Below are 9,891 nucleotides of genomic sequence, written 5' to 3' on the forward strand. Positions count from 1 at the left end.
TTGATATACGAACAATGTTATTTAAATAAATTAGAACTCATTACGGTTTATCTCTTCTAAATACACTTCACTCATTCCATGTTTATTATCGTCGCTAATTCTAATGTAATTCAATTCATCTTCCGTTGCTTATATCGAATCAGTAATTTGATGTCGTTTTAATTTCAAATCACTAATCATTACAATGCCTATTATTCAAAAGTTCTTTATTATAAACTTCTGTATTAAATGTATTTTACATTTTATAAATCTAGTTATAGAATGATCAAGTTGCGTGTACCCAACAACTCAAAAATGATTTCATTATGATTAATCGTTTAACATATTTGTTATTTTTTATGTTAGTGTTATGCGAGTAATAATATAATTTAATATTCATCTATTTATGTACATTGTGCTAGAATATCTTAGTAATTGCATGCACAATATAGTTACACAATAGCTTATTTGAACTTTAACTATTATTTTTATCTCTATATATATAAAATTATCGTGTCGCAATGTTAGTTACTATACTCCTCCTAAATGAATGGAACGATTTTCATGGAATTTAGTGTGCATATCGTGATGAGTCAGGCAGAACAGCTTTTGCCGGGTCAGCTAGTTATAAATTAATATTTTTTAATGAGTTATGTTGCTTTACGATATTAAATATATGTTATCGGTTGTGTATGTTTAGTTTGAGGAAATACAAACACAAAAACAAGAGTAGTTAATAGAAAAATAAAGCATTTTTCTTTTTTTGCGGAGTGCTATAAGTTCAATAATAATTTCGAGGTGTAGGATCGACTTGTAAATATAAACCTTTGGTATAAGCTAGAGCATTTTCTACTCTGGTGTATTTAATACGACCGAATAATGTTACAATATATATAATACTGGAATATGGAAACGCCTTTATATACAAATTCGTTTTATATAGATACAATATGGTCAATGTTGTTTAAAAAAAAATGCATACTTCAGACAAGCAACATACACTTCCAAAATTAGTCATAGACAAGGAGATTTGAAATAAAATAGACGTTAACATATCTCTTATCAAGCTATAATAATTCAGCAAGTAATATTAATATATGTTATTTGAATCGCTTACATATTCGATGCGTATAATATAGGTGCACATAATAACAACAATTTTCTCACACTGTGTAAGCATTCTAGTATAGTATATGATACAAGATATATGCATAGAAAAATATCACAATTTAATATAGGTTTAAAACTCATTTTTTTTTATTTACCATACAATTATGCCCAATTTCAAATATGTCGTAACAAAAGGCATCATCATCATCACCATCATCATCATCATCATCACCATCATAATCATCATCATCATCATCAGCCCATACATACGTCCCACTGCTGAGACACAGGCCTCATTAGGCCATAACCTACCATGCTGACCACGTACGGGTTGGCAGATGACACATGTGGTCCAACTTTGAATTCTTGGACATACCGGTTCCCTCACGACATTTTCCTTCACCGTTTCGAGCAGTGGTGAAGTTATCCACATGCGCAGATAAACAGAAAAATCAATTTATTTTCTACATGCTCGCCTGTTCTCGAAGCCCAAGTGCGAGGTCTTCACCACTGAGCCACCACTGCATTATTTCACATTGATCAAACTTATTCATTCAATTTAAATTTGAGAGAATTTTTTATTCAATAGCAACGGTATTTAGCTATCTGATAAAATATTTATACAACAATATTATATTCGCACATGTACAAATAAACGATCATATGAAATATAATCGAAAAATGTAAATTCGTTATGAAAAGTTACAATTTATATTCCGCCACTAATAATAAGTACAATATCGTAAAATCATCGTTGAAAAAAAAACTGCTAAGTGTTCCAGTAATGCAAATGGTAATTTTTTTCTACTTACGTCGAGATTCGAGATTTCCATATAAACACCATACCTTACTTATTAAAAGTGTTAATTAGTGCTCCCTCGTTAGCTACTACCAAATATTCCACTTCATATATGGAAGTAGCTCATACCTAAGTCTGGTCTCAAAATACTGGAACTGTATAGATCCTATACCTATAAATTTTAGATTCAAATAAGTTTTTGTTAGAATAAGGTTTTATGCATGTGCCCCATAAAGCAAATACCGCGCTTTTCATAAATTTCTGGTCTTTCAAGCGACTTAAAAAAAGTAGACGGTTATAAATTCGAAGGTATTGTTTTTTGTTTGTTACCTCCTAACTTTGTAGTGGGTGAACGGATTTTTATGAATCTTTTTTTATTTAAGAGCTAGTGCCTACTATGTGGTCCCCTGTAAATTTGGTCTAGGTCTGACAATTAGGCGGTTCTGTTCTTTGTCAAAAATAATTATGTTAATGTCATATTTTACTACTCTGAATATTACTGGTGAAAAAGATTTCGAGAATGCCCGATACATCTAATTGTTATTCAACCGTAGCGAATATATAGATATGTTTCCGTATAGTTATACCGTAGCGGATTTAAATAGAAACATTAAATAAAAATGCATTCTATTGAAACTGATTTGACACTCCATAGAATTGCAAAGAATTCATTGCTGCGTGACAAATTGGATTTTAGAATGGGCTATGTATTTAAAACAGAAAAAGACAACTTTTATGTAGATATTTATCATGATATGGAGGTAGGTATATTATTCAAAGTTATCCGTGCCCCTCACACATATTTTATCGCATTTGATTAATAAAATGTCATTGTCAGTTTTGTTCTGTATTCAACATTTGTTCTGGTTGCGAAGGAATATATTAATACCATAAACGTAGGTAAAAGTTCGTGCATTTTATACTAGTCTAGGAGGAATTGGTGCATAAGTAGCGAAAACTACATTTTTAACGTTCCTCTTCAATTTGCCCTACAGAAGATATAAATGCATCTTGAGCCTTACAGTCTCCCCGTTCTGTATTGCTTAAGCCGAAATTGAATTTATTTAATTGACATATAAATGGTCCAACCTTCTGATTAAGAGCAATGTACATATAGATGTCCATTGACGGTGATTTTAATGAATATAAATCACAAGTGCCAGGTTTTCTTCTCCAGTATGATAATTAAAATAAAAGCCAGATCGCGCTATAAATGGATTTATTACATAAAAATTTTGTGAAAAGTAAAAATAACATGTACCTACTCTAAATAATAAAATTTAATATTTAAAAAGAAATACTCCTCAGAAGTTTGTATGATTCTGACAAAGGTTAAATTATACCACGACATAATGTTGATTAATCTCACTAATATTATAAATATGAAAGTTTGTTTGTTTGGATGTTTGTCCGTCAATCACGCTAAACTACTGAACGGATTTTTATGAAATTTGGCATACAGACAGGGTATAAGCTGACTTGGGTGATAGGATACTTTTTGTCCGGATTAAATGCTCCCTTGGGATAGAACAGGAATCTTAGCCGGGCGGAGCCGGGACAAGTGTCTAGTAATAATACAATGTTATTCGTATATACATGCACAAAAAGCAGTGGCGGCTCAGTGGTGAGAACCTCGGACTTCAAAATCGATAAGCCCGGGTTCGAGACCGGGCAAGCGTGCAGGAAATAAATTGATTTCTCAATTCATCTGCACATGTGGATAACATCACCACTGCTTAAAACGGTGAAGGAAATAATCGTGAGAAAACCGGCATGTCCAAGAATCAAAAGTTCGACGACATGTGACATCTGCCAACCCGCACTTGGCCAGCATGGTGGATTATGGCCTGAACCCTCATAGGAGGCCTGTGTCCCAGTAGTGGGAACATGATAATGGCTGGGCTGGGCTGATAATTATACGTGTACATGTAAACAGATTTGAGTCTTAAATACAATAATTTTATAGGTTAATTAATTTTTTTACGGGTACAAATCGAGATGTATCTCGTTTTATACAGGTTAAAAGATACAGTTGCCTGGTCTTAAATTTTTATGTTTAGATAACCCCTTTTATTCATAAAATAAGGCAAATAATAAGGTAAACTTATCTTTGTGATTTATAATAAGCATATAAACATATTCGTTTTTGTTATTAACATAATATAGAGGTTTACCAGAAAACAACCAACTGCGTGGACATTAGAAAAGTATTTAATAGATTTTTAGCAACATTTTTTTAACATCAGTACATGCACCTTAGATTTTAAGAAGATAAAATTTCCGATAGTTAATTTTAAAAGTCGGAAAAATACACTAGATTTCTTATATACATATTTGCAAATTTACATAGAATTAGATTAATTTTTGGTATGGAATATATCGAAAAATGAATTTAAGTGCTACACAGAGTAGGCACTGTGACTTAGACAGAGGCTGAATAGATACATTCTATGTTAATTTAATATCTACGTTCGGTATGAAATACACCTGGAATATAAAAATTCTTTGTGTAATTAACGCATTGGAAGAATTTGTATGCAATCTACTTTATGCATTATTACCAATAAAAAGAACTTTGATTTCATTCAGATAAAATTTGATTCACGAAGATACGATAAAGACTAATGAAATGTGACCTATTTTTATGCCAATAAAGCGAATATGACATCTTTCTATTAATGGAATTATAAAATAATATGACACAGTGCATTACGAATGCATAACGATGCACTATGAATATTTAGTTTACAACTTGTTTCTGGTATCAATATCAGCTATTGTACAATTGCTATAATAAAACGAGAAATATGTTAATACATTCATCCTCACAGGATCGAGAATATTCCATGGAATTGTGTTGATATAAAATCCATATGTAAATTACTTAATAATAAGACCAGACGGAATCAATTGATTATTTGAATGGTGAAGCTGTAGAAATTATTTTCGCAGTCCTTTTTGAGAATATTGTACTATAAAAAATAGTAAATGTAAATGTTTTTTATTGATTTAGTTGAGTAAATTAGCCAATTTCACTGAAAAATTATCATTTCAATTAATCAAGTCAAATAATGTTGACGAAAAAAAATTTAATTGCGATTTTGATGCATGTACGTAAACAAACAACGAAATTCTTTAATTTCATTGTTTTGTGCTATCACAGATAACACAATACGAAAAACTTTTTAGTTCTATTTTAAACCAGCATCATCACTTGTGTCTAGTATAATTTTTTATCTGTTATACAAGAACGTCTTTCCCGCCCAAACTCATTCCAACGGTGCACAGATAAAAAATCATCTAAACTCGAAAGCGATTACAACACTCTCTCACTTCTCTATCAATCAATCAATCTGATATATTTACACGCACTCTCGTCACCATTACACAAAGTCCTTTTCAATAACCAGATGCACGTCATCGCGAAATCGAGATGAAAAACGAAACGTGTAACTTTCCGTTCAATTCCTGTGACATCAAGGCCTGATCATAACTGTGATCGGCTAATATTTATCTGCCTCGCATGCTGTCTACTCGGTAAATAACAACGGTGTCTAAACACGTCGCCGTGTACATAGTTGCTAGATACCAAATAATTTTCGCACACCTTTGTTTGGTGAATCAACAACATCGAAATTAGACTATGTACTGTTGATGTTCTGTATACTTAAACAATCATAAGTCGTTGTTTTGGTTTTTATAAGATCATATGGAATGGTAGAGCGAGAAGAGAAGGTATATGGAACCAATTTAAACTAAATTAAAGATGTTTAAATTTTATTTCAAGTAAAGCTTTGAATAAAGCATTGCATTTTGGGTTGCATAAATAATATTAATACATATGCAGTGGTGACTCAGTGGTTAGGATCTCGGACTTAAATCGAAATGTCGGAAGTTCGACAACAGAGCGTGGAAGCAATTAATTTAATTTTAAATTTACCTGCAAATTATTCACGTCACCACTGTTAGAAACGGTAAAGAAAAACATCGGATACCGGCATGTCCAAGAATCAAAAGTTAGGCGACATGTGACATTTGCCAGCCGTCATTTGGACAGCGTAGTGGATTATGGCCTGAACCCTTATAGGAGGCTCGTTTTCCTGCAGTAGAAATACGTATAGACTGATGATAATAATGATTAATATATGTAAAATTTACATCTACGTTTACCATGACTGTATGCCTCAATAAAACAACCTCAAACAACAAATAAAATTCAAACGTGAACCAGGTATGTGGTAATGGTAAAATTCCTTATTTTTTCAATTATCAATTTTAATTTTGTGACAATATATCCACAAATATATCCTATCCTAATAATATTATAAATGCGAAAATTTGTAAGGATGTGTGTGTGGTTTTTGCTCTTTCACGCAAAAATTACTAAACCGATTGCAATGAAATTTGGTACGTAGATAACTGTACAACTGGAATAACATATAGGCAACTTTTTATCCCGATACTCCTACGGATTACGCGGGTGAAACCGCGGGGCGCAGCTAGTAATGTCATATATTCGAAGGTCCTAAACATAAGGAGCCGATCTATAATTCGATAAACGTAATTTAGAAACTACTTATTTGTACAAATTCTTCTACTTTGGAAACCTGCTTGAAAATTATACGCGGCTTCCATGTCTTCTGATCGTCCTCAGAATGATAAAGAGTTTTGAGAGCAATTTGTTTCTTTAATACATGTAAAGTATTCATAGAGTTACCAGTGTATAATCAGGCACTTTAACTTTTTCCATCAGTAATGTATCACCTATGGCGTGACCCTTTTTTATCATAGATAATAAAAGTAGATAGAAGGAAACCAATCCCATCAGTTTATATTATTCTGGTATATTTTATGTAATGGTTACAATATTTTAGGACCCAGCAAGTACCTACTCATTTATTTTTTCCTGGATATATTGTTATAAAGCTATTAAATTCATTTAGATGATTTTATTAATAATATTCAATACTTTTCATCTGGTGTTGTAATCGCTGAATTGAAAAATGTAAACTTCTAACTCACAATACATTTTATGACTACTACTTACAAAGAATTCACATAACGCATACCATATTTTCAATTATATATAATTAGCTTCCGCCCGCGACTTCGTCCGCGTGGAAAACAATGAAAAATGAAATGAAATGCATTGGGTCGTCTTCTCTTTCGACTCTTATATTTTAATTGATAACACATAGACATCAATTAAAAAATATTTACTCAAACCAAAAGCTATATTACGTCATAGCAGGAATATCGGTAAAGTGTACCAGAAAAATGCATTGATTGTGCGGATAGTAGACCTTATTTGTAATTAATATCCTAGATTAAATAAATACATCTAGTTACAACATATTATACATATTGTAAACACCGTTACATTATAATACGACACTGGAAATATCAACAGATTGTCATTCACTGCCAACACTTCGACAATTTTATACTACTAAATCTAAAGCTGAGTTTAACACCAAATCAATTTACAAACAATGCAACACTGTTTGTTTACATTCGACAAGAAACGAATTGACAAAAATGGTGGCACGGGTCATATTCCAAACCAAGGTCATAAACCAATCACCGCGCGAGGAGCGTCCCATCGCATGCTATATTACAAATTTTACAGTTTCCCTTTAATAGATAACAATCTACTGAAAAATAATGCATTAAATTGTAAGAAGAGAGTTACGGATCACAATATATCGATGTTAACACTCTCGCGAGATAGATTACGACGTAACGGTGTTTATAAGTTCACGGTTTAATTTTATATTTCATATTGTTATATACAAATACAGCATATTGTTTTCCATATTACTTTTTCAAGGACAATGGAGATCAAAGTTCGAATAAAATGATTTATTACTCACTTCAAACAATTACAAAATAGATAAAAATATTAATAAATGCGTCAATTGTAACGTATCTATTTTCCGTAAAGCAATTCCTTAAATGGGGAGATAGAACAATACAATTTGGATCAAGCCAAACGTGAGCTATCATTACGAGCAGTGGAGAAATCATATTTATTATTTACCCGTTGTCCTCACGTATACCTAAATCGCGTGGACTAAACTCGTTATCACAACTATTGTGTTGAAGGGTTAGACACGTATATGACGTTGATAGCTCTACGTTGTTTGGCGACAAAGGTTTTCCGATACCTGTCAACGAATAAGACTGCTTTTTGTGAAATAATTAGTGGAGAATCATTTTTGAACTGTATCAAATTGATGTTAGAAGGGTGTTTACATCTACTTGTTGATAAACATTTTTTTATGTCATAGCGGGCAACTGAGATGGTGGTTCGCCTGATGGTAAGCGATCACCACCGCCCCTGATCATTCGCAAAGGTAGTGCCTCTGCGAATGCGCTGCCCGCTTTTTTGGAGTAAGGGAAAAGGAAAGGATTAAACTGGAAAGAAGGAATGTACTGGGACGGGTGAGGAAAAGGAAACGGGATAGGATCCGGCCTTCTTTATAAATATAATGCGAAATATTATTAAAAACTAAATATTTTTTTAAGGAATACTAGCAATTACGTCCCTTTAAATATTGTAAAGGGATTTTTACAATACTCATGATAATTCAATACCCATTATGTAATAAATAATTATCATGAAAAATGGGTCATAGTATGGACATAAGTGTAAAATGGTCCGGTTCTCGTACACAATTGACTTTTTACCAAGACTCAGGGTCGTAAAGCCGGACTTTCGGACTTTATCCTAGCTGTAGACGTCGTCTAGTTCCGATCATAGTCCCCTAGATTGTATTATGTACTTAATTTAATATAATATTTATGGTGGTAATGGGTATTTTTAATAATGATGTTACGCGGGAAAACACGATTCATATCTACAAATTCATTGCACGAATTCATTGTCGAATTATAAGAACATTTTTTTAAATATTCTAATATGGCATGCAAGTATTTATTTTTCGAATTTAAAGGTAACCTTGGGTCTATTATTTAGGTCATCAAAGCGTATTGTCTTAGTATGATTTCTAATTTAATTTCTTGTTTCGTAATGAAGCAACCCGACCTATTAACTCGCATCTCAACTTAATTAAGACACTAAAGTAAACTTAGGTATCAAACAATTGATAACTTAATATTCGCTCTATTTATATTATCTAAGCTCACATAAATTACGAATGATTGCTATTATATTGTTACGCATAGAATTCGCAATTGAACTTACAATAACTTCCACTATAAAATTGGTATGGAGAAATTATTTCTATTAATATTTTATTGACATTAGCTTTGGTTAATTTGAAGTCCAACCAACTCTACTCACACACTATACGTTTTCTTTCATCTAGGTAAAAATAAATTGTGCAAATTGTGAAAAATTATACAGACACGTGACGCTAAAAGGCATTTAACTGTCTCATTATAACCGACAAAATATAATAAATTTTTAAGCCTTTCCCCGTCACTTACAACGAAAATATATATAAAAAAGAAAATCGAGATTTTTTTATTATTTTATTATTTTTGGATCATTGTTGTGATTTTTTTCTAGCCATGTAAGATAACTCAAATAAGATTAATTCCCAAGGTCTTCTCTGTTTTGATGCTGTTATAAGAACAAATATTTTCATGCTAACTAACCTAATTAGTGTAATTATTTTATCATTTACTTATAGTGCTCCGGGTTATCAGGTATCTCCCACGACGTAAAAGATTCTTCAATTCGAACCAGTAGTTCCTTCATTCGGGCGTTCAAACAACCAAACAAACAAACTCTTTAGTAATAAAAATTGTCTTTTCTTTAATCATCACACTGATCTGTTTAACGAACTAAAAGTTATTTAAAATAAACATAATATTATACACGATGGTTTAGCGTTGCCTGCGAAAAAACAGTTCTGAATCATGATTGTCGAGTTTCAAGGAGAACATACGGTGATGGAAACATTTATCCCGACCAACCCCAACTTGTAAGCTATCGTTAGATAGGCTATTAAATTTGGGTTGAGATTTTCTTACAT

Source organism: Zerene cesonia, chromosome 14 (assembly GCF_012273895.1).
Source record: "Zerene cesonia ecotype Mississippi chromosome 14, Zerene_cesonia_1.1, whole genome shotgun sequence".
Classification (NCBI taxonomy): domain Eukaryota; kingdom Metazoa; phylum Arthropoda; class Insecta; order Lepidoptera; family Pieridae; genus Zerene; species Zerene cesonia.